Source organism: Eschrichtius robustus, chromosome 4, assembly GCF_028021215.1.
Source record: "Eschrichtius robustus isolate mEscRob2 chromosome 4, mEscRob2.pri, whole genome shotgun sequence".
Lineage (NCBI taxonomy): Eukaryota > Metazoa > Chordata > Mammalia > Artiodactyla > Eschrichtiidae > Eschrichtius > Eschrichtius robustus.
This window is the reverse complement of record NC_090827.1, coordinates 97,607,378-97,633,325: the sequence shown is the minus strand read 5'-3', so window position 1 is coordinate 97,633,325 and position 25,948 is coordinate 97,607,378. Positions and strand designations below refer to the sequence as shown.

The following is a 25,948-nucleotide window of genomic DNA, read 5'->3' as shown; positions in this document are numbered from 1 at the left end:
GTGGTTCCAGAAGGACTCCTGACCAATCATTTTTAAAGGCCATATTTTTGTTTATTGTTCCTGGTGACATTTTGCCTTTTGTGCAAGATGGAGACTTCAAGAAGAAGCTGTTTTCATTACATTAAAAAAAAAAAATACCAAGAGGGTTAGAATACTTTTGTTCAATTACCAGTCCCCCTTGCCACCTGAGACAGAAGTCAGCAGGAGAAAGTGATAATGGAAAGATAATGCCTATCCACACCACACTACCCCTCAAAAGAACAAGATGCATATAAAACACATGTTCTTTCTGAGCTTGACTTTCATTTCCCTCTTATACTTGTCTTAGAATTTAGCAGACATTGGTAGCAACCATTTCAGAAGAGAAAGTAGTGACAAGTATAAGGATAACATTGAAAAAGGCCCCATGTTGGACTGAGAGTTTTTGTTCTAATATTTTATTAATTGCTCTTTCTCTGAATGATCATGGGCAATGACCTGCTTCATTCTGACAGTCAAATGCAGTCCACTGCATTGGATACTTGAAATGACTTAAAGAAAAGGAATGATTTGAAACTGTTATGAAAAGAAAATAAGGACATTTCACATTATTAGAATTCTAGGCAACAATGGAAATCAACGCAAAGGAAGTTAACAGGTCATTCTCACAGCCAGTATGCTGGGGTAAGTACTTTATGGACATTATAGAAAGAATTCTCACAAAAACACCAAAAAGTGGGTGTTATTAGTTCCATTTTACAATGTGAAAATGGAGGTCTAGAGAGTGTAATTAACTTGCCTAGGATAACTTAGCGACTAAGTGAAGGATCAGGGTTTGAAGCCATATATGCCTGCCCATGCACTTAATTATAATTCCAACATCAGCTTCTGAACACACAAACGGGAAAAGACTGAGGAAAGGGATAATTTTGAAAACATCACATGAACAAAAGAATGTACTAGGACGATTACTTATGCTAAAGGATCTTTATAAGTATTACGGAGTGAAAAAATTCTTTTATCAAGTTAAGTTTAAGAAATCCTGAATTAAGAAATAAATCAAGTTTCTTTGATATAGAACTTATTGTATCCTTTAATATGAACTATACATTTCTGTAACTTTATAGTGGATGTAACATTTTTCAAAATATGTGACTATGAAACAATTTTTTGAGAAGCATCTTACAAGATTAGTTATCTATGAAATATAATACATTGTGAGATACTTATATACAGGAAGGAAGAATGACATCAAAGATTCTTTAGTATTTGTACTGAATGAGGGTGATCCACGTTAATTTCAGAAATCTAGAAAAATTATTTTCCTAGGGATTGGGTGTGAGGGTAGAGAATAGATAAATGTTGAATAACCTGTATTATTAACAGAACTCTTCTGAATTTACTTCTTTTTCAAGACACGAAATAGAAAGAGGTATGAATCAGATGCTGTCTTAAGGGACATCACAATTTAACTCAATGGTCTGCAGTGTGAGGAATCACCCAAAAAGCTCTTCCAAGGCCCACATTCTGTCACTTATGGAGTGCCAAATTGATTTCATACATTAGCTCATTTAATTCTACAATAGCTCCATGAAGTGAGTACTCACATTGTCTCTTTTTCACAGACGAGTAAACTAAGTAGACATGAGATTAATTTGCTCAACATTCTATAAATCTAATGTGGTGGTACCAGATTTCAAACTCAGATCTATAACCTTGCTTTTGAGAATTAAGCCAGAAGAATACAAACTTTTATAGGCATGGGAATTCCTGACAGTAGGTGAACCACGGAATTGTTTCCAACTTAAACAGTCTGACTCAGTATATATATGGAGAAGTCTATACATTTTCACAAAGCTTCCAAGGAGATTTTCATGCTGACTCATAGACTACATGTTGAGAAATAGTATGCTTCTTCATACTGTATTCCATGAGCAAAATCATAATTTAATTCTATAACTTATAACAACGTCTGTAACTTTTAAATAAGGAGCTACTTAAACTTTACTATGAAAAATACTTAGGCAGTTCTTCTGTTTCAAATATAATGTTTGTACTTTCTGGTTTGCTAGTGAATGTTAACCCACTGTCTGGCAGTCTCACTAATTAGTCTCACTAATTAGTCTCACTAATCTTTGTCATGCATATTGAAAATAAAACACAAAGAAATAGAATACGGATGGACACAAAAATCTACCACTCTTTTTTAATTGAAGTAAAAAATCTACCACTTCAACTGAAAATCTTCAACACGATATTGTCCTACTAGTTGCTCAGTAGAGACAATTTAAATACAAATAGTTGACCTGCATATTATTTGCAAAGGAAAAGATGAGAAAAAATGCTCAAGAAACCCTCAAGCTATCCCATTATTGTTATTAATCGTAAGGATCTATTCAATGTCACTGTGAATTATCAGTAAAGGACCCTGAAATGTGACTTACACAGTTAAAAGACCACTAGCATACAATGCGACCTTGAACAAGTCACCTACCTTCTCTAGCTTCCCTTTTCTGATCATTCAAATAAAAAGCCAATAATTCAATTATAAAATTGTCTTCTATCAAGCATTTTATATGGATGCAATTGTGTGTTAAGTGCTTTATTTATATATGGTCTAATTTTTATTCCTTATTACAAAATCAGGTGATGCAGTTCCTTTCTTCACTTTACAGTAGATGTAAATGGGGCATAAGAGGGTAAATGTTTTGGCAAGTGACATGGGCAACAAATGGTTAAGTTGGGCTTTAAACTCAGGCATTTCAGCTAAAAAATTATTTTCCGGAAAGGATATTACAGGCGTTACTTATATAAGAGGTTAGTTTCACCCCTCCCCCGTTTAGCCATATAATTATTTGATATTAAAAGCGTTAAAAAAAAAAAAAAAACGCTATCTTAATGCTATAGAAGAGCTCATGTAACTTCTGATAATTGACTCACATATTTATAAAACATTTTAGACTGAGAAAATCTGGCTCAGAGTTGCATAGCAAATCAGGAAGAAATTTTGCTTTGTGTTTCACACATTTTGACAATTATAATGGTAGCAATAATAATGAGAATAATGATATTCTTCAGTTTGATTTGTTAACTACCTATTTCCTGCCTCTAACCTTACCAAAGAGAAACAGAAAATCCTAGAGAAGGGCTTTTTTGTTCAAATATTAGAGTTCTCTAATTTCTGTTTGACCTCTTTGAATCAGGTTTCTTATCCGGGAATCTGACCAAAACTCTTCATCTTGATATTTTTGATATGCTCTAGGTTCAGGAAAAGAGTCAAATTTTCCAGTTTATTATTTTACTCATTTAAGTTCCTTCTGATACCAAGGCAGAAGCGATTATATTTCCAGAGGATAGAGCACCAGCCATGACATGATTGTGTAAATTCTCAGAGATGATGAGAGTTCCATATGCAGTCTTAGCTTACCATTGAGTCATTGAGCTAGAATAAACTTTAGAGCTCAGACAGTCCAATATTATTATTTTATAAATAGCAGCATAAATAAAGAAGGAAGGAAGTTACAGATGGAAGGAGGGAGGAAGGAGAAAAGAAGGAAGGAAGGAAAGAAGGTGGAAGAGTAGGAAAAAGTATTAAAAAAAATTAAAATTGACTTAATTATTTGCCAAGTACTGTATTATATCTGTCATATATGTTATCACAGTTAATGAATTCATGATTAATACTCAATAATTTGTACATAAAAAAACAAGATTTCAAATACAGCAGGAAACTTGCCATAGGCATGTTTTATGGGATAGTCTTGGATTAAAGTCTAAAATGTTTTTCATTATGCTCAACACTGTTAGCTTTCCTTCACATTACAAGTTAAATAGTAAAAGATCTGCAATTTGAATTAGTGTTTCTTCTTTTTTTCCTGCTGTCTTTTCCATTATATCTTGCCATTTCTTTTCCATGACATGTACACCTATGATTCATCACGTGATTTCCAAAGTCATTGGATTATATGTCAATCAAAAAAGAACAAGAACACTAAGGGGAGAGAAGACGTTCCTTTGAAGCCAAATTCACCCCAATTTTAGGGAAAGGGAAATGGAGACAGGTGCATTTGTCAATATGATAGACCCAACCAGATTGAACATGTGACTGTCAATATAAAAATTATTATATTTTGGTGTGTGTAAGGGTTATAGAGCGACTCAGTTTATCTGAATTCAGAGAATTCATAAAACGAGGTTTCATTTGTGTGATCCTTTATAGTTAACTGTTTTTAAAGTTGCAGCAATGTTCACAACTCTGAAGATTATGTAATCCTTAATAAAAAGAGGAGAAAATGAAACACTGAGAACTAGAAGGACTTCTCTGTAGACTTAGTAAATGTCAGATTTGTGCTTGAAGCCAAGCACTCTCAATCTAGTGTGCTTTTAATACACATTGACAACTGGAAATCATTGACATTTGTAGAACCTTCCACCTAAGAGCAGAACATTCATTTCAGGTGCACTTGAGTCCTTCATCAAAATATATCACATTTGATTTCAGAGAATTCAAGTCACCTTCAATCTCTTCAATAACTTTTTATCTATTAATATTTATCTTTATGTAAATTAAAACTATTTATGTTCCACTATCAGTTTTTTCTCACACATTGAACTGCCTTTTTAGCATAGAAGGCTCCTTGTGTTGTTCAGTAGCTGGTTATCAAGTGTAGGTAGTCAATGAATGTACTAATGTACCATGTGAACTTTTAATTACAAACAAAGGCAGTCTTACACAACATCATGCACACAGGGTTTGCTCACTGAGACTATGTTCCATAATTCATGTCCTCTTTCTTTTGCTACCTCCACCCTCCCCCCCCAAAAATTGAGAAGCATAATTGGCTTACATAGCATGATATAGTAATTCAATTTGAGTAAAAATGTTGACTTACAGCTATGTAGAAAACCTTCCTCCCTCAACCAACCAATCTCAGCATGGTTAAATACTGTTTATCTTTCAAGTCTCTTCAGAACCCCAGTCCCGAAGAATTTCTCACTCTCTGCTGTGTGGTCCTAATGCCTGTTATGTATAAGTTGGATTACAGCATTTATCATACTAATTTTATTTACCTTTCTGTAGTAAAGAGAATTGTCTTCCCTGGGTTTTCCAGGAGAGACTATGAAATTAGAATCCATCCGGAATAGATTATTAATCTTACCATGAGAGACTGCAAAAGGACTAAGGAAAACAAAAACAGGACCGGGGGAAGATTAGCCAGAATGCAATTTCAAGTAAAATCCCAAGGATGGTAGTAGATTATTAAGGCATTTGCTTAACAGGAAAAAATGGTATTGTGAAGTAGGTGGGGTTTCATGCTTGTTCCCAGCAGCCAAGGACTTCTTTGTCTATTCCTGTGCCACTGATGGAGACTTCCTCCATGCTCCTATTTTTCCCCCAGTTGTAAGCACCTCATCCAGGCCCATGGAAAAGGGATTGTGGTGAATGCAAACTACTCTTGTCTCTGAGCCCCACAGCTATTCCAAACTTACATACTATATCCACACTTTAAGAATTTACAAGTTTAGTTGATTTCTTATTATATGGTTGTAAGATGGTCATCTCTTTCTCCTATAAAAGAAAGTGTCAAACTGAACTGCCACAAATAAAAAAATGCAGCATCAGAGATGAAGAATGCCCTGTTGGGCTCTTCACTAGTCCAGCCACAATTGAAGAAAGAATCAGTAAATATGAAGATAATTCAATAGAAAACACACAAACTGCGACATAAAGAGGGAAAATAAAAAGTAAACAAAAAGCAAACAAATAAACACGAAAAATCCAAGAGTTTGAGGAAACATTAAAGGATTTAACATTTGTGCAATTGAGGTCTCTGAGGAGAAGAAGAGAGCAATACAGATAATGATTTAATGAGATCGTGGATGAGAATTTTCCAAAAATGAAGGAAACACCGCAAACCACAGATCCAAAAGTCTCAAAGAATCCCAAGAGTGACAGAGGTGAAAAAAAAGTGAAAGTGCACTACTTTACTTTTTCTGTATAATTTGAAATCAGAATGTACCGCCTAAAGTTGAAGCATCAAAAAATAAAATTTAATTAAAAGAAGATGATATCAAATAACAGATACAAAAATAAAGTATGTATTAAAATTTTGATAAATATTCAATAAAAGAGTAAGAGAAATATATAAAGAAAAATTAGAGGACACATAGGTTAAAAGGTACTTAAGACACATCAACGTCTAGTGTATAGATTTTACATGAATCCTGATTTAACTATTCAAACTGTTAAATACAATAATTTGTGAAACAAATAAGCTCATGTATAATTAATGATATTAATGAATTATAATTTTTAATGTGATAATAACATTTTGATTATGTACAAAGCAAAAGAATTCTTATCTTTTAGATTGGTGTACTAAAATATTTAGGGAGAAACTAACACAACGTCTGAAATTCATCCCAAAATAATCTGAGGTGGGTAAGAATTGGTTGGGGGAATAAAAAAACCAAAACTGGCCATAGGCTGGTAATTTTTGAATCTAGGTGATGGAAATTATATATTTATGATTATTATATATACTATTATATATACTATTCTCTCAACTCTGTGGTGTATTAGGGATTTTCCATATTAAAGTGTTAAACTGTTGTCAAACAGAGACAAAGAAAATTAGAGTAGAGTAACTGAACTAAATGCTTCCTTTTTTTCATAGTAGTTACTGATTAAAGTTCATAAATTACGTTATATGCACATGAAGTTATTAATTACAATAACAACTTGAAGAATGAAAAACAAATTATTATATAGGAGGTAAAAGAGAGAACTGTATATTACTTTTTACATTCCTCTGTTCTGATTGGATGCTTTTTTCCAATTTGCATATAATGCAGTTTTACTTTAAAAATAGTTGTATAAGACAAAACAGTTGTTTAGCTTTTAAACAGGATCTATTTTGAAAAATATGGCAAAATAATGCCCCCTTTATATTTATTTTTTGAGTTGTTTCTAATTTTTTTAAAAATGAAAACATTGATTATTTAAAAGCTACTCATTGAAACTCACACATCTCCCAACACTCTGAGATTCTGATAACCCTTCCCCAGGGGAAAAGTGTGCTTTGACACTTCAGTGTCCACTTTGAAAATCATGAATGCAAATCATGATGCAGTGCCACTGTGACATTTTCAAAACAAGGCCACAGTTTCTGAAAACTCTAGGAGAATAAAAAGGGATTAGGACTTTCAGTAAGGAGAAGTGGTAAGAAACTTTATTAAACAAGCAATAGATTGAATATGCCCATGTAAATAATATCCATGAATTTAAAATAATTGCCCATCACCTGGTCATGAAACTATAAAATAGTATGCTTTCAGTATTAGGCTACTTTCGTATATAATAACTGACTGAAAAATCCTCAAGACGTTTGTAGTATCTACCCATTTATCTTAACAGAAGGCTTGTTTTATAAAAAGATTTTGTCTGATTTATATTGCCAGTGGTAATATACACCAAGTGGTCTGGAAGTACAACCACACATTGACAGAAACTTGTTCCATTATTACTTTGAGTAGAATTATTTCTAGAAAAAATGCAATTAAGAAAACACTATTTCACTTGGAATCTGACAATGTATGTGTGGAAAAATGGCGAAAACAGGAAGAACCACCTCTGCCGGTCAGAAGTTCCACTACTAAGTGGATAATTACATTAATACACACACATTTTGCTTATAATTTTTGCCATAGGAAAGAGAGGTCCCATGACATCCTAAAGGGTTACTGATGTACATTTTCTTCTTTTATGAGTTAAGTGAGTCTAGACTGTGCTGAGTTAATCTCTCCCAGGGAAGCAGAACCTACCAAGTGATTGCATAACTCTGCTTTGGTTAACACTAGCAACTGCCTCCATGAAGAAAATCTACTAGATAATTCTAGTTCCTCATTTCACTTGATCTGTGAGTGATGTCCAAGACAATGGATTGCTCATTTTTTTCTTGAAATGCGTCTTCTACCTTATCATAGAACACTCTTCGAGGGCCTCTCCTCCCTCACTGGCTACTCCTTCACAGGCTCCATTCCTAAGGTCATGTTTTGACCTGACACCGAAATCCCGAAGTTCCTCTCCTTAAAAGACCTCATCAATCGCCATGATTTTAAACACCGCCTATGTGCCAATAACTCTAAAATACACAGTTTTTAGACTAGATATCTCTTTTGAGCTACATTTACAACAGCTTGCTTGACAAATCTACTTGGATATAGCTTAAGTATTTCAAACTTTACATTTTTAAAACAGAAGTCATGATTTTCCCTTCAATATAGTTCTTGCCCAGGATTTTCATCTTAGAAAATGGCATCATCATTTAACCAGTTGCTGAAGACTGTTGACCTGAGACAAATAGACTGCCAGATATTTCTCCAGCAAAGAAGAGTTTATTCAGGATCAGAAGAGAATTGCAATCCCAGGTCTGTAACCATGGTGAGCCTCAGGCAAGTCCCACATGGCAAGGGAAGGAGAACATTTTATACAGAGGAAAAGGAAGTTGAGAGGGCTATAGTAGACAGAGTTCGTGGCTTTTCGTTGGCTGAGTCCTTGCCAGGAAAGAAGAGAAGTATTTCTTCTTCCTGTTGGGTTTTGCTATCTTCATAGGGCATGATAGATCCCCGTCCGGTGTCTCAAACCTATTTAATCGAGGTTTCTGTGTATTAATCTTTTACAAGAAAAATCCTAGGGTATCCCTTCGTCTCCATCTCAATTACCACTATCCTAATGAAAGGGAACATTTTTCACCAATTAATTGATTTCCCACTTTCCTCTTGTCCAGAACAAATCCATTCTTCACATAGCAGCCTATAACTTATTTTCAAAACGCCAGGCAATGCATATGATTCCCCTGCTTAAAGTTGTTGTTTTCTGCAGTATGTAGAATAAAATCCAAAATTCTTTTCATAGTGTTTTGCTCATCTATCTCCAGCCTGTCTTCTAACCTTACGGAACACTGTGTTTTCCTTAATAAACTGTAATCAGCACATTTTACCAGTTTCAACAGCGGAATAGGACATGGAGGCAGGGGATTCATTTCCTCTTCTCATAACCTTGATTTTTCTTTCCACCTCTTTGACTTGAGTGACTCTACAATATTCATGAAGCAAACACTCACCCTTATGGAGGTCTTTCCTGATCACTCTATCTAAAGTAGACACACCTAGATCCTTTCATGTAAACATTTGTTATTTCTTTGATAGAACATATCAAAATCTGACATTATTTCACATGTTTGATGATTATTTTTATATATTTCATGGTTGCTCCGTCAAAAAGCAAGCTTTCTGAGCCAGAGTGACCTTGCTCTCTATTTCATTTACACCATGATGCTTGTTTCACTAGGCATTCAGGAAAATGTTTGTGGAGTAAGTAAATGAATGAATATCCAAGTTACTCTTTGGTGGGCTGGCCATGTTTCTTTGTGAGGGAGAGAAGGAGCCAGAACAAATGAGTTAAGGTTCTGGTCATTTGTGAGCTTCATAGATGAACGTGTTACAGCCTCTGTGTTCAAGAAACATGAATAAAATGTTTTGTTGATATCAGTTAATGGGAAAAATGACAAATAACTTGTTTTCACTGGCTTCTTTATAATGGAAAATTCACATATGAGTGGTTACTCTTAAAAGAAAAAGAGAAAAGGGGGAAACAGAAGATAGTAGAGGTTTGAAGTGTGAAGTTGCTGTTGCTGTGCTTAGGTAAGTTGTTGAATTAATCTATTCAGTTACATATTCATTTTCTAATTAACTGATATGAACAGTTCAAGTACTGCCTAGTAGTTTATTGCTGCAGGTCAAAATGTCTCAGTGGATGTGCAATTCTAAAAATGGCTCTGCAGTTACAGTAGTTTTATTTATCCACAGGCACTGAAAGCATCAAGCAGCTTCTAATTGCTAACAGAGAAAGACCTAGCCTTTCCCAGCCTGTTCTCCTTCCTGACCTACATTAGAACAGATATTGTCATTTCTGACAAGAAGAATGAGACCAACCACAAATAATATGTGACAAAAGTAATTAATTTGTACATGTAAGAACCTATCAATCCTTTGCAGCAAAGAGTTCTCCTAGGAAGAATTTTACAAAATTGCATTTTCCAGTCAGGTCCCTTGATAATTGGTAAATGTGAAATGCAGTGCCCAAACTTTATAGAATCTGGTTCCCTCTCACATATGGCCTGTGATGTCCTAAAATTAGAATAACTGGTACAGGCAACAGTGACCCAACATAGGGTAAATCTCACTTCCAGACAATTACTGTTAAAGGCATAACCTATTTAAACAAAGTAACAGGGAATTGCATATAACATAAGGAAATAGGGGCATAGATTAGGGTAGCATTTTAAAATTCTCTTGCAAATAGGTAATTAGCAGGTAAAAATAGTAAATAAGCTTGCTCCAACTGTCTCCAACTAGAGAGAAAGTTATTATTGGAATTTAGATGGATCTAATATTTGCCTGCGTAAAGCCAGGTAAGTGAAGCAGAGGTTGTGAAGTTCAGGTAGAAAGATCATGAAGAAAATATTTACTGTTTTGTTAACTTGAATAATATAAAGTTCCACTGATGCAAATGTCATTTTGTAGAGCAGTTCTATGTAACAAAGAAGTCACAAAAAATATACATTTAACTCCTTTGTTAGCATATGGAAATTTTCTAAAATTTAGTTTTTTCCCTTTATTTGCTTATGTTTTAGGATCTCTGCTAAGAAGTCTTCTATTCCTATAGGAACATAAACATGTCCATAAGTTAATTTTAATCTTTTATTAAATATTGATGATATACAAATAATATTTTCATCATGTGTGTTCAAATAATAGAGTCTAAAGTTAATAACTTTATTCTCCTCCAGAATATTACAAGGACTGAAGAACATGTAATTCTTTAATGTAATTCAGTTTTCTCTCTCTTCTTTTCAATTCTTGTTTAGATTTTAGTATCTTATTTTAATCCATTGTGTGGATTGATTGTGTCCCCAAAAAGATATGCTTAAATTCTAAACATCCTTATCTGAGACTGCGACTTCATTTGGAAATCGGGTCTTTGCTGATGTAATCAAGTTACAAATGAGGTCATACTGCAGTAGGGTGGGACCTAAATCAAATATGACTGGTATCTTTACAAGAAGAGAAGAGATACAGAGACGCACAATGAGAATGCCGTGGGGCAATGGAGCAGTGACTAGAGTGATGTGTCTATAAGACAAGGAATGCCAAGATTTGCCAGCAACACCAGAAGCTAAGAGAAAGGCATGGAACAGATTATCTTCTAGAGGCTTCAGAGAGAGCTCTCAACGCCCTACCTCCTAAAGTGCGAAAGAATAAATTTCTGTTGTATACAGCAACCCGGTTTGTGGTACTTTGTTACAGCAGCTCAAGGAAACTAAGACACCTCTCAAATGTGATAATACTATTATTGCTTTGTTCAAGAAATGTTTGTTTATATGTACTCATATATTTCAAATATCTTGGCTCATGATTTTTTGTGCCAAACAATTTTCTGTCTGGGATTCATTCTCCTTTATCTGGAGTATAACCTAGACAATATGTATAAAGAGAGTTTTGGTGGTAAAAACAATAGTAACCAAAAAAAAAAAAAAAAAAAGGAACAAACCTAAATTTGTATTCATCTAAGCAAGTCTTTATTTTGCCTTCATTCTTTTTTTTTTTTGTAAAAAATATATTTAATTTCTTTACGCATATATACTCAGATAGTACATAATACTCCCTCAGTGTATCAAGTGATCAGATATATGCCTCTCCCCTGTTTTCACTTGGTTACTCCTTCTCTTCTTCCTCTTCCCCTCTGCCACATTAACTTTCCCTCTATCCTCAGCTCCACAAGGTAGCCCATGTAACTATTATATAACTTGCCATGTTTTTCTTCTCATATGTAATGGTTAGTTTGATGTGTCAGCCTGGGTAGGTTATAGTACCCAGTTATTTAATCAAACACTAGTCTATTTGCCTTCATTCTTGGAAGATAGCCACTGGGTATGCAGTCTCAGGCTCACAGTTATTCTCTCTTAGCACAACGCACAAAATGATGTTGTCTTCTAACTAGCATTTTAGCTATTGGAAAGTCAGCTCTCAGTCTCATCTTGGTGCCTCTGTAGGCAATTTATCTTATCTCACTGTATAATTTTCAAAATTTTTTTAGCTTTTGTTTTGTGCAGATTGACTATGACATGTCGAAGTTCAGATTTCTTTTCACTTAATGCTCTTAAGAATTGATTATATTTCCTAAATCTGAGGATTATTCCCTTTAAGTATAGGAAAATTATCAGCTATTATCTTTTTGAATAATGTCACTTCTCTTTCTTATGCATCTAAGCATGTTACATCTTCTCAGTCATTCACATTGCTTATCTTCTCTTTAACATATTTAACTTCTTTTTTTCCTTCTGTGATTCTATTTGCAAAATTTATATAATTCCGTTTACATGTTAATTGATCCTTTTTCTTGACTCCTTAGACATTTGCATTGTCTCTTAAGTGTTCATACTTTAATTATTTTATTTATTTATCTAAAACTATATATAATAAATTAAATTTTGTTTTGGCTTATAACCCGGATATCTGTACTTTTTGGCAATCTGACATTTCTGTCTCTTCTGTAAGTTCTTGCTCATGATTGTTTCTTTTATTATTGGTTGTGTGATTTTTTTTTTTTTTTAACTGTGATTTTATTTCTTCTGGAACATTATCTATGGGATTCCTGTAAGACCTGACTGAAAGAAGCGTTTCTCTGGAGAGTACTTGCATTTGCTTCTGCCTGGTGCCTGAAGGTACTTATACAGGATCACTTAAAAATAAATTCTCAGCTTGAAAGTTTCAGCTCACTAGCTGCAAATCCAGATGAGGACCAGTTTGTGAGTATGAATTCTCAGGAGAGATTTCTTTTTCTTTCCATCCAATGCCAAAATCCCAACAGACAAGTTTCTTTGTTATTTTTTCCCTATAGTAAATGTATTTCTCTTTTACTTTATTCCACTAGTGGAAGTGCAATTGAGCACAATAAGCCTTGGAAACTGTTTTATTATTATTACTAAATTTGAATATACATATACCCTTTGGTCTAGCAATTTTTCTTCTCTGTATATATTCAACCAAAATGTGTACATAGGTACAGCAAAAACCTACAAAAATGTTCATGGTTGCATTAGCTTTACAGAACAACCAGATGTAGCCTAAATGCCCATCAATAATAGCATAAGTAAATAAATACTGCTATAGTTAGAATACAGAATATTATACAGAAAATAGGTGGAGTATAGTACTGCTGCTGCAGGTGGAAACATAACAGAACAAAATAAGCCAGACACAGAATGTTTGCTATGTGATTCCATGTGTATACAGTTTTAAAGAGGCTAAACTAATCTAAAATGTTGGGTGTCAAGAGGATGACAGACTCCAGGAAAAGGATGGGATAAAGACAGGGAGAAGTTACTGAGAGTGGTCTCTGGCAACAGACACAGGTTACAAAGGTGTATTCACTTGGTTATGATTCTTTGAATACTGTGATGGTTAATTTTATGTATCATGGCCATGGGGGTCGGGGGGTGCAGATTCTGGTTGTATCTGCGAGGGTGTTTCCGTATAAGGTTAGCACTTGTATCAATGGACTCAATAATGTTGGTGGGCATCATCCAACCCCTTGAGAGTCTGAATAAAACAATGGGTAGAGGAAGGAGGAATTTATTCTGTTTTGCTTCCTGCATACCTCCTTGGGCTCATCTCACATTCTCACATTCTCCATCCTTTTGATTGGTGAACTGGGGTTTACACCTTATAGGCTCTCCTGGTTCTCAGGCCTTCAGACTTAGACTGATCATACTACTGGTTTTCCTAGATTTCCAGTTTGCAGACATCAGATCATGAGACTTCTCAGTCTCCATAATCATGTCAGCCAATTCTTTGTGATAAATATATGATCTATCTATCATCTACCTATCTATCTATCTATCTATCTCCTACTATTTGTTTCTCTGAAGAATCCTGACTAATACAGATATATATTTATGATTTATGCACTTTATGTCTGTAAAATGCTTAACTAAAAAGAAAGAAAGAGAAAGTATGTATTGAATTATACCTCCAACTTCCTTATATCCCCTCACTGACCCACTGTGCACTTAAGATATAAAGTATAATTCTCAGCAAGGCGTACTTAGCCACACAAGGTCAACTGCTTACCTTCCTCTCCAACTAATGGATAATCTCTATCCCTTGCTCAGTCCAACTCAGCCACATCGATATTTTGTTTCCTTCATATAGCAATGTGTTTCCCAAGTTAAGGCATTTCCACGTGTTAGTCCTTCTTTCTGGCATTATCTTTCCCATACTTGCAATATTTTTGCTTCTTACTCAACCATTAACTCTCTGATGAATGTCACTTTTAACAGGACACTTTAATGGATCCTCAATCTAAATTATAGGCCACCTCACCTGCAATTTTGTTTTATAGATCCTATTATTCTCCTTTATAGCTCTTACTTTGATATGTAATATGTGTAGTTATTTGAATGATTTCTGTCTTCCTCTGCTTTACTATAAGCTTCATAATAGAGGAGTCCATTTTTATTTTATTCTCCTTTGTATACGCTGTTATGATCCTAGCCCATACCTGGTTCAGAGTAAATACACTGTTTGTTGAGTGAATTAAGGATTGCTCCATTTTTATTGTAATAGATATTAAAGGGGGAATAGGAAGTGGAAATTAATCTTCTACCACTCATTTTATCACTATTGTTTTAAGGAATTATGAGATGCATCACCAGGGATCACTATTTCTTACCTTTATTATCTACATGTAATATACTATGAGGCCAGAACTAGAATAGTACTAGAAATATTTTAAATAAATTATATTGGGACAGTGCTGAACTGAAAAAGAAAAGTTTAGCATCTAACATTTATTTATAAAATCAGTTTCTCTAAGACAAGAGTATTATTGTTTTCTTGGATTATGCATCCATAGTCATGGAGTCATGGACAATCTTGACTGAGGAAGAGACTAAAATAAATTGAACATGAAATTCGCTAAGAAATGAGAATTTTATATATCTTAAGTCTGAAAAGTTTATTTTCATCATGCAATCAATTTCACCTCGGATCTCAGGCCAAAAATATATAATTCCCAGACAGTATTACATAAAAAAGAAACAAATATATATATATATATAATCCTGTACAATGTTGTATCAGTTATCTATCACTTAGTAGCAAATCTTCCCAAATCTCAGTTGCTTAAGTAATAACCATTTATTTTGTTCATGATTTTGTTGGTCAATAATTTAGCCTGACATCATTCAAGTCGTTCTTCTGGTCTCAGTGGTCTTTCTTATGTGTCTGTTGAAAATTGTGAGTTTGCAGTCTGCTTCTCGGTGTAAGCTACCTATAGAATGGAACACTCTCACTTGTTGTCTCTCATACTCCAGCAGGCTAGTCCAGGCTTCTTCTCCTGGTGGAGGTGGAAGGGGAAAAGAGAGGACAGAGAGAGGGAGAGAGAAAGAGAAGAAAAAGAGGGAGGAGACGGGGGAAAAGGAAGATAATTTGCCTTTAAGGATCTTAAAGACAAAGATCAGAACTTGTTTAGCGTGCATTGTATTCCATTTTTCAAAAAACTAACAAGTCCAGCACAGATTTCAGAAGTGAGAAAATAAATTTCACTTGTTGAAGGAAGAAGCTGCAAAATCATGTTGTATGTATACAAGAGGTCATTAACTGGGCCACCATTGCAACCAATCTACCACAAATATTAATCAACCAACAAGTATTTATTGAATATATATGTTATATGCTTTATTAGCATAAGATATAAGGGATACAGAAGTATGAAATATTACCTCCTTACAATTTTTTTAAATTTAACCAATTTAGTTAATAATAATATAACATTATGATTTTCAATATCTTTTTGCCCAATTTAATTAAGAAATATGATGCCATTTCATTTGTTAAAAACAAAAAAGGGGGTATGCTGCCAGAGACACTCAATGAGAGAAGAGAGGTGTTAAAATAAGGACATGTCTTACTAAGCCACGTAGATATTTTAGAAGGTAAAGCTGGTGGTCTCATAAGCTGTAAAAATGTCATCTGGGTGAGAAGACAGCCCTTGAGGAAGCACTCACTGGCCAACTGTATCACAAACACAGGAAATCAAAAGAGTAATGAAAACCTTAGGGTGGAGTAATGAGGAGAGAATAGAGAAGAAAGATTGCACATATAATTGCCTCAGTAATACAGAGTTGATAATTCTGAGAAGTATCTCCCTCCCTCTATATTTTCACATGAAATTTTGATTCCATAAGACAAAATGATCATAAGACACCAGCATCAATTTATGGGTAAGAAAACAGATCCACATGGGTATTGGTAATCAAGACATATTGGCTATTCACCACTTTGAGCATCAATATATCAAAAGAAACAAAAATTTACATAGAAATTTTACACACGTCAATTATCTACTTGTATGAGGCTGGATTTTTTTCACATATGCCAACCAAAACAACATATTGCAAACAATTGTATGCAGAAGCAGATATGAGGACCTGGATGCCTTCTATTAAGCAAGATACTAATGAAATTTGTAAAAGATAACTTAATGCCACTCTTTCCCCTTTTTTTTCAAAAAATCTACTTAATTTTCACAAAAATTGTTTTATGGTAGCATGCAATTGCTCTATTATTATTTTACATGAATTAATGCATCATTACTTAAAAATAGTTGTATTTATAATACAATAAATATCAATCCATATAACCCACATAAACCCAACTTAATTGGCAACCTTAGGAATTTTCAAAATTGTAAACAAGTTATGAGACCAAAGTACTACAAAAATTACTTTAACAAAATGAGAAATAGGTTATTGCTGGGTATATTCACTGCAGAAATAAGGGACTTCAGGAAGACTGAAGGCTATAACGTTGCCTTATCCTGAAGGAGAGCAAGAAATAAAACTTTAACAGTGTAGCTATCTATTTAAGCAATAGAGTATCAAAAAGTTATTTTATCACTGTTCTTTACTTTCATTTTCTATGATTTTCCAAACAGGCAATATGAGCAAACACACAAAACCATGAAAGGGACAGATATTTTCTGAAGATAGTAAAAAGTCCAGTACACTTTTGGAGAAAAACAGAAAACAAAGAAACAGAAGAGCAAAACACAGCCAATGTTGAAGGGTCTGGTGTTTATGAGATTGGCCTTTCTTCTGCACTTGAGGTCTTCAGAGTATGGTATGAAGATAATAGAGTGGTCAGGTTTGAATTTATAATAAGAATTTGTTGGCAGTGTAGAAGAGTCAACTGGACCATCAGGTGGAAGGCTTCTATAATAATCTTGGTGGCATGAAGAGGGTCTTTACTAATCAGGGAGTGTGATAATAGAAAACATGGATTAAAGGTATATAAATACATTGATGTGATATGTGTGCTTACCTAACTAGGAAAGAAAGAAACATTTGGAACAAATGATGCTACCTTCCCGCAGAAGCTATGCAAAACTTATATTGCAGTTTTGAATAGATAATTAACCCACCTGATAAACAACTAAAATGCATTACGTGGTAACAAAACTTAATTACAAACTCCAAGTGTTGTGGCTCAAAAGAGATTAAAGTTAGATTAGTCAGGACATGAATGAGGAAAGGCAGGTGGGAATAAGAATGGGTTTTTGTAGTTCACCAAATAGGAGCTGTTGGTTTGAGAGTAGAAGTGAAAGGTGGTTAAGTTGGAGGTGTTATGGCGAAGGACTGAAAACTAGGTGGGAGTTTAAAAACTTCCTGGAACCACTGAGGAGCTAGCTAGGAAATTACAGGACACAATACAGGTATGACGAATGAATGAATCAAGTCTGTAACATGAGTGAAGGATAGTTAGGAAAGTATTAATCTGGTTAGTGGTGTATATAGCAAACGAGAAACCATTAATCAAATGTCTATGTTTGGATACTTTAAAGCGAATGTAGAGGTAAACTCAACAATTTGAACCTTATAGAAAATTAATAAATTTACCTTATTGCTTATCATTATACAAGTCAGCTTGTCACTCCCTCTTGTGAGAGCACCAGAATCACAACTAAAAGCTGAAGAATCATCAACAGGAAGACACAGGAACTCACCAAAAAAGACACCCCACATCCAAAGAAAAAGGAGAAGCCACAATGAGATGGTAGGAGGGGCAAAATCACAATAAAATCAAATCCCATAACCGCTAGATGGCTGACACACAAACTGGAGAACAATTATACCACAGAAGTCCACCCACTGGAGTGAAGGTTCTGAGCCCCACATTAGGCTTCTCAACCTGGGGGTAAAGCAATGGGAGGAGGAATTTCCAGAGAATCAGACTTTGAAGGCTAGCAGGATTTGATTGCAGGCCTTTGACAGGACTGGGGAAAACAGAGACTCCACTCTTGGAGGGCACACACAAAGTAGTGTGCACATAAGGACCCGGGGGAAGGAGCAGTGACCCCATAGGAGACTGAACCAGACCTACCTGCTAGTGTGGGAGGGTCTCCAGCAGAGATGGAGTGGCTGTGGCTCACCATGGGGACAAGGACACTGGCAGGAGCAGTTCTGGGAAGTACTCCTTGGCGCGAGCCCTCCCAGAATCAGCCATTAGCCCCACCAAAGAGCCTGTAGCATCCAGTGCTTGGTCGCTTCAGGCCAAACAACCAACGGGGAGGGGACTCAGCCCCACCCATCAACAGACAAGCAGATTAATGTTTTACTGAGCTCTGCCCGCCAGAGCAACAGTCAGCTCTACCTACCACCAGTCCCTCCTATCAGGAAGCTCGCACAACCCTCTTAAATGGCCTCATTCACCAGAGAGCAGAGAGCAGAAGCAAGAAGAACTACAACCCTGCAGCCTGTGGAAAGAAAACCACATTCACAGAAAGATAGACAAAATGAAAAGGCAGAGGGCTAAGTACCAGATGAAGGAACAGGATAAAACCTCAGAAAAACAATTAAATGAAGTGGAGATAGGCAACCTTCCAGAAAAAGAATTCAGAATAATGATAGTGAAGATAATCCAGGATCTCAGAAAAGGAATGCAGGCAAAGATCGAGAAGTTGCAATAAATGTTTAACAAAGACATAGAAGAATTAAGGAACAAACACCTAGAAGAATTAAAGAACAAACAGAGATGAACAATATAATAAATGAAATGAAAAATACACTAGAAGGAATCAATAGCAGAATAACTGAGGCAGAGGAATGGAAAAGTGACCTGGAAGACAGAATGCTGGAATTTACTGCCACAGAACACAATAAAGAAAAAAGAATGAAAAGAAATGAAAACAACCTAAGAGACCTCTGGGACAACAATAAGCAAGCCAACATTTGCATTATAGGAGTCCCAGAAGGAGAAGAGAGAAATAAAGGACCCGAGAAAATACTTGAAGAGGTTATAGTTGAAAACTTCCCTAACATGGGAAAGGAAATAGCCACCCAAGTCCAGGAAGTGCAGAGAGTCCCAGGCAGGATAAACCCAAGGAGAAACATGCCAAGACACACAGTAATCAAACTGACAAAAATTAAAGACAAAGAAAAATTATTAAAAGCAGCAAGGGAAAAATGACAAATAACATACAAGGGAACTCCCATAAGGTTAACAGCTGGTTTCTCAGCAGAACCTCTATAAGCCAGAAAGAAGTGGCATGATATATTTAAAGTGATGAAAGGGAAGAACCTACAACCAAGATTACCCGGCAAATCAAAAGCTTTACAGACAAGCAAAAGCTAAGAGAATTCAGCAGCTCTATAACAAATGTTAAAGGAACTTCTCTAAATGGGAAACACAAGAGAAGAAAAGGACCTACAGAAACAAACCCAAAACAAGAAAATGCTAACAGGAACATACATATTGATAATTACTTTAAATGTGAATGGATTAAATGCTCCAACCAAAAGACACAGGCTTGCTGAATGGGTACAAAAACAAGACCCATATATATGCTGTCTACAAGAGACCCAATTCAGACCTAGGGACACATACAGACTGAAAGTGAGGAGATGGAAAAAGCTATTCCATGCAAATGGAAATCAAAAGAAATCTGGAGTAGCAATACTCAGATAAAATAAACTTTAAAATAAAGACTGTTACAAGAGACAAGGAAAGACACTACATAATTATCAAGGGATCAGTCCAAGAAGAAGATATAACAATTATAAATATATAAGCACCCAACATAGGAACACCTCAATATGTAAGGCAAATGTTAACAGCTATAAAAGAGGAAATCGACAGTAACACAATAATAGTGGGAGACTTTAACACCTCACTTACAACAATGGACAGATCATCCAGAAAGAAAATTAATAAGGAAACATGAGCTTTAAATGACACAATAGGCCAGATAGATTTCATTGATATTTGTAGGACATTGCATCCGAAAACAGCGGATTACACCTTCTTCTCAAGTGCACAAGGAACATTCTCCAGTACAGATAACATCTTGGGCCACAAATAAAGCCTTGGTAAATTTAAGAAAATTGAAATCATATCAGACATCTTTTCCGACCACAATGCTATGAGATTAAAAATCAACTACCAGGAGAAAAACGTAAAAAACACAAACACATTGAGGCTAAACAATATGTTACTAAATAACCAAGAGATCCCTGAAGAAATCAAAGAGGAAATCAAAAAATACCTAGAGACAAATGACAATCAAAACACGATGATCCAAAACCTATGGGATGAAGCAAAAGCAGTCTAAGAGGGAAGTATATAGCAATACAATCCTACCTCAAGAAACGAGAAAAATCTCAAATAAACAATCCAACCTTACACCTAAAGGAACTAGAGAAAGAACAACAAACTAAAGCCAAAGTTAGTAGAAGGAAAGAAAACCTAAAGATCAGAGCAAAAATAAATGAAATAGAAACAAAGAAAACAATAGCAAAGATCAATAAAACTAAAAGCTGGTTCTTTTAGAGGATAAACAAAATTGATAAACGTTTAGCCAGACTTATCAAGAAAAAGAGGAAGACAACTAAAGTCAAAAAAATTATAAATGAAAAAGGAGAAGTTACAACTGACACTGCAGAAATACAAAGCATCCTAAGAGACTACTACAAGTAACTCTATGCCAATAAAATGGACAACCTGGAAGAAATGGACAAATTCTTAGAAAGGTATAACCTTCCAAGACTGAACCAGGAAGAAATAGAAAATATGAACACACCAAACACAAGTAATGAAATTGAAACTGTGATGAAAAATCTTCCAACAAACAGAAGTCCAGGACCAGATGGCTTTACAGCTGAATTCTATCAAACAGTTAGAGAAGAGCTAACACCCATCCTTCTCAAACTCTTCCAAAAAATTACAGAGGAAGGAACACTCCCAAACTCATTCTACAAAGCCATCATCACCCTGATACCAAAACCAGACAGAGATACTACAAAATGAGAAATTTACAGACCATTATCACTGATAAATATAGATGCAAAAATCCTCTACAAAATACTAGCAAACAGAATCCAACAACACATTAAAAGGATCATACACAATGATCAAGTGGGATTTACCCCAGAGATGCAAAAATTCTTCAATATAGGCAAATCAATCAATGTGGTAAACCATATTAACAAACTGAAGTATAAAAACCATATGATCATCTCAATAAATGCAGAAAAAGCTTTTGACAAAATTCAACACCGATTTATGATAAAAACTCTCCAGAAAGTGAGCATAGAGGGAACCTACCTCAACATAATAAAGGCCATATATGACAAACCCACAGCAAACATCATTCTCAAGGGTGAAAAACTGAAAGCATTTCCTCTAGATCAGGAACAAGACAAGGGTGCCCACTCTTGCCACTATTATTAGACATAGTTTTGGAAGTCCTAGCCACGGCAGTCAGAGAAGAAAAGGAAATAAAAGGAATCTGAATCAGAAAAGAAATAAAACTGTCACTGTTTGCAGATGACATGATACTATACAGAGAGAATCCTAAAGATGCCACCAGAAAACTACGAGAGCTAATCAATGAATTTGGTAAGTTTGCAGGATACAAAATTAATGCACAGAAATCTCTCTCCTATACACTAACAACAAAAGATCAGAAAGAGAAATTAAAGAAACAATCCCTTTCACCATTGCAAGAAAAAGAATAAAATACCTAGGAATAAACCTACATAAGGAGGTAAAAGGCCTGTATTCAGAAAACTATAAGACACTGATGAAAGAAATCAAAGATGACGCAAACAGTTGGAGAGATATACCATGTTCTTGGATTAGAAGAATCAATATTGTGAAAATGACTATACTATACAAAGCAATCTACAGATTGAATGCAATCCCTATCAAATCACCAATGGCATTATTTACAGAACTGGAACAAAAAATCTTAAAATTTGTATGGAGACACAAAAGACCCCGAATAGCCAAAGCAATCTTGAGGGAAAAAAACAAAGCTGGAGGAATCAGACTCCCTGACTTTAGACTATACTACAAAGCTACAGTAATCAAGACAATATGATACTGGCACAAAAACAATAATATAGATCAATGGAACAGGATAGAAAGCCCACAGATAAATCCACTCACCTATGGTCAACTAATCTATGACGAAGGAGGCAAGGATACACAATGGAGAAAAGACAGTCTCTTTAATAAGTGTTGCTGGGAAAACTAGACAGCTACATGTAAAAGAATGAATTTAGAACACTCCCTAACACCATACAAAAAAATAAGCTCAAAATGTATTAAAGACCTAAATGTAAGACCGGACACTATAAAATTCTTAGAGGAAAACAAGAGGAACACTCTTTTACATAAATCACAGCAAGATCTTTTTTGACCCATCTCCTAGAGTAATGGAAATAAAAACAAAAATAAACAAATGGGACCTAATGAAACTTAAAAGCTTTTGCAGAGCAACGGAAGCTATAAACAAGATGAAAAGACACCCCTCAGAATGGGAGAAAATATTTGCAAATGAATCAATGGACAAAAGATTAATCTCCAAAATATATAAACAGCTCATGCAGCTCAAAATTAAAAAAAGAAACAACCCAATCCAAAAATGACCAGAAGACCTAAATATACATTTCTCCAAAGAAGACATACAGATGGCCAAGAGGCACATGAAAAGCTGCTCAACGTCACTAATTATTAGAGAAATGAAAATCAAAACTACAATGAGGTATCACCTCACACCAGTTAAAATGGTCATCATCGAAAATCTACAAACAACAAATGCTGGAGAGGGTGTGGAGAAAAGGAAACTCTCTTGCACTGCTGGTAGGAATGTAAATTGATACAGCCACTATGGAGAACAGTATGGAGGTTCTTTAAAAAAGTAAAAATAGGGGCTTCCCTGGTGGTGCAGTGGTTGAGAATCTGCCTGCCAACACAGGGGACACGGGTTCGAGCCCTTGTCTGGGAAGATCCCACATGCCGCGGAGCAACTAGGCCCGTGAGCCACATTTACTGAGCCTGCGCGTCTGGAGCCTGTGCTCCACAACAAGAGAGGCCGCGATAATGAGAGGCCCACGCACCGCGATGAAGAGTGGCCCCCATTTGCCGCAAATAGAGAAAGCCCTCGCACAGAAACGGAGACCCAACACAGCCGTAAATAAATAAAATTTTTTAAAAAAATGCTGACAACTACCACAAACACCACACAATCCAGAAAAATAAAATATTAAAAAAAAAAAAGTAAAAATAGAATTACCATATGACCCAGCAATCTTACTTTTGGACATATGCCCAGAGAAAACTATAATTCAAAAAGACATACGGGGTTCGAGTGCCCGCGTTGGCAGTCATGGCGGACGCGGAGCCGGAGGCTGAGGACGGCAGTGAGGATGGCGGCGGCGGCGGCGGCGGCGGCGGCCGGGCTCCCGCAGCCCAGAGCGGCAGCGCCGCGCTCGTGGCCCCACTGGGCCCCGAGCAGCTGCGGCGGGTCCTGGAGCAGGTGACGAAGGCGCAGCCACCCGCGAAGCCGCCGCCGCCCTTCGTGCGGCAGGACGCGGCGCGGCGGCTGCGGGACGCGGCTCAGCAGGCCGCCCTGCAGCGGGGCCCCCGCGCCCGCCGCGCCTGCTGCCGCCGCAGCAATTGGAAGCCATTTGTGTCAAGGTTACATCTGGAGAGACGAAAGCTCAGGAGAAGCCAATGCCTGCACTGGCCACCATCCAGCCCAAGACAGCCAGGCCGAGCCAGCCGCTCGGGAGACACTGCAGCGCGCTGGGGCTCAGCGTCGCCAGCTCTTGGCTGCTCGGGCCGCAGCCCCTCCTGAGCCCCGGGCTACAGCCGCGTTTTCCGAGTCACTCACCTCAGCCTCCTGTTCAGGTGTTCGTCCAGAGGCCACTGATGGCCCTCCGACCCATCCCTGCGCAGAGAGTCTTGGCCTCTGAGGCCCTGAGTGGACAAGGCACCACGCACGCCGCCCCCTCTGCCAGCCTCTGACCCGCCGGCAGGAACATCTGTTTCATCCAGTCCAGCAAATTTATTTATTTCCAGCTCGCAAACAAAATGCACCAAGAAACTAAAAAAATCTTTAAAAGTGAAAACACGTTCTGGACGGATATCTCGACCTCCCAAGTATAAAGCTAAAGATTATAAATTCATAAAAACAGAGGATTTGGCCGATGGTCACCCCTCAGACTCTGACGACTACTCAGAACTGAGCGTGGAGGAAGATGAAGACCACAGGGAAGGCAGGCGCTCTTTGATTTATCGAGCTGCTCTCTGAGGCCCAAAACTTTTAAGTGTCAGACCTGTGAAAAGTCATATATAGGAAAGAGGGGGCTCGCCCGGCACTTTAAACTGAATCCAGGCCATGGCCACCTGGAGCCTGAGACGTTGCTGTCTAAGAAAGCCAATGTGAGCATGATCCCGGGCCCCACGGAGGGCAGGACCGCCAGCCCGGCATCCCCGGAGCTGTCCACGCCAGCTCTTCTGAAGTGAGGAAGGGGCCCGCTCAGCACGGGGTGGCCTGCAGGTAACGTTTCTGTTTGGTGATAGCGTCCTGATTCCTGCCCATCCTTTTTTTTTTTTTTTTTTTAATCTTTTTTTGGCCACGCCGCGCGGCACGTGGGAACTTAGTTCCCCGACCAGGGATCAAACCCGCGCCCCCTGCATTGGCAGCACGGAGCCTTAACCATTGGACCGCCAGGGAAGTCCCCTGCCCATCATCCTTAAGTTAACTTTATGTTGTCTGCAGTGCTGCCAGATAATCGAGGAGAAGTGTGTCTTCCGTCTAGTGCAGACGGTTTACTGATGGGAACGCAGGCACCAGTCCTGTAGATCCGGTCAGTAAAACTAATCGCAAGCACTCTTGGCTGATGCTGACATGACTGTGGTCCTGGGAGAGGTCCAAGTGGGGGGCGCCAGTCCACAGGGCTGCTTCCTGGGGCGTCCGCGGTAAGACGTCTGCTTGCCGTGTTCTCTCCTTGCTTTGCCCCTTCCGAAACTCAATCAGACAAAGCAGATACGAGTCATCGTGAGTTTGCATCACCACGTCAACGTTTATTTACTGAAATTTTAACTTACTCAACATGTGTGGTGAGCATTTATTTGTGTGCCATGTACAATAGGTCAGTTATTTAAAAAACAGCAGGTGGATCACTTTAACAAATGGCGGGCCTCTGTGGTCGCCCTCATCCCACTTTGTCTTAAGCTTCCTTCCTTTTCCTTTGACTTGTGTTAGCTGTTGTTCGTTATTTGTAGTTTTCAGACGTTAAATAGAGAAACCGGCGCTGGAATTGATGTGACTACTTGATGGGAGTTTGTGACTTTAGGGACCTGGAATCTGTCGAAAATGCGTGTTTGCCTGCTCCTGGCGACCTCATTCCCAGCAGCGGACGGGGTTCCTGCAGGAGGGCCGAGGCCGGCGGCTGCTTCCGCTTTCACATCCGCTCCTTGGGACCTGAACAGGCACCTCCTGGGCCCAGGAGATCTGTACTGAGTGAGGCCTAGTGGTAGAACCATGGGACAGCCC

At 37.1% G+C, this 25,948-nt stretch overlaps 1 pseudogene; it reads left to right on the top strand.

Annotated features, from left to right (window-relative positions):
* Window positions 1-23,773: 23,773 nt before the first annotated feature.
* On the top strand, window positions 23,774-24,916 carry LOC137763800 (zinc finger protein 839-like; annotated as a pseudogene).
* Window positions 24,917-25,948: the final 1,032 nt, after the last annotated feature.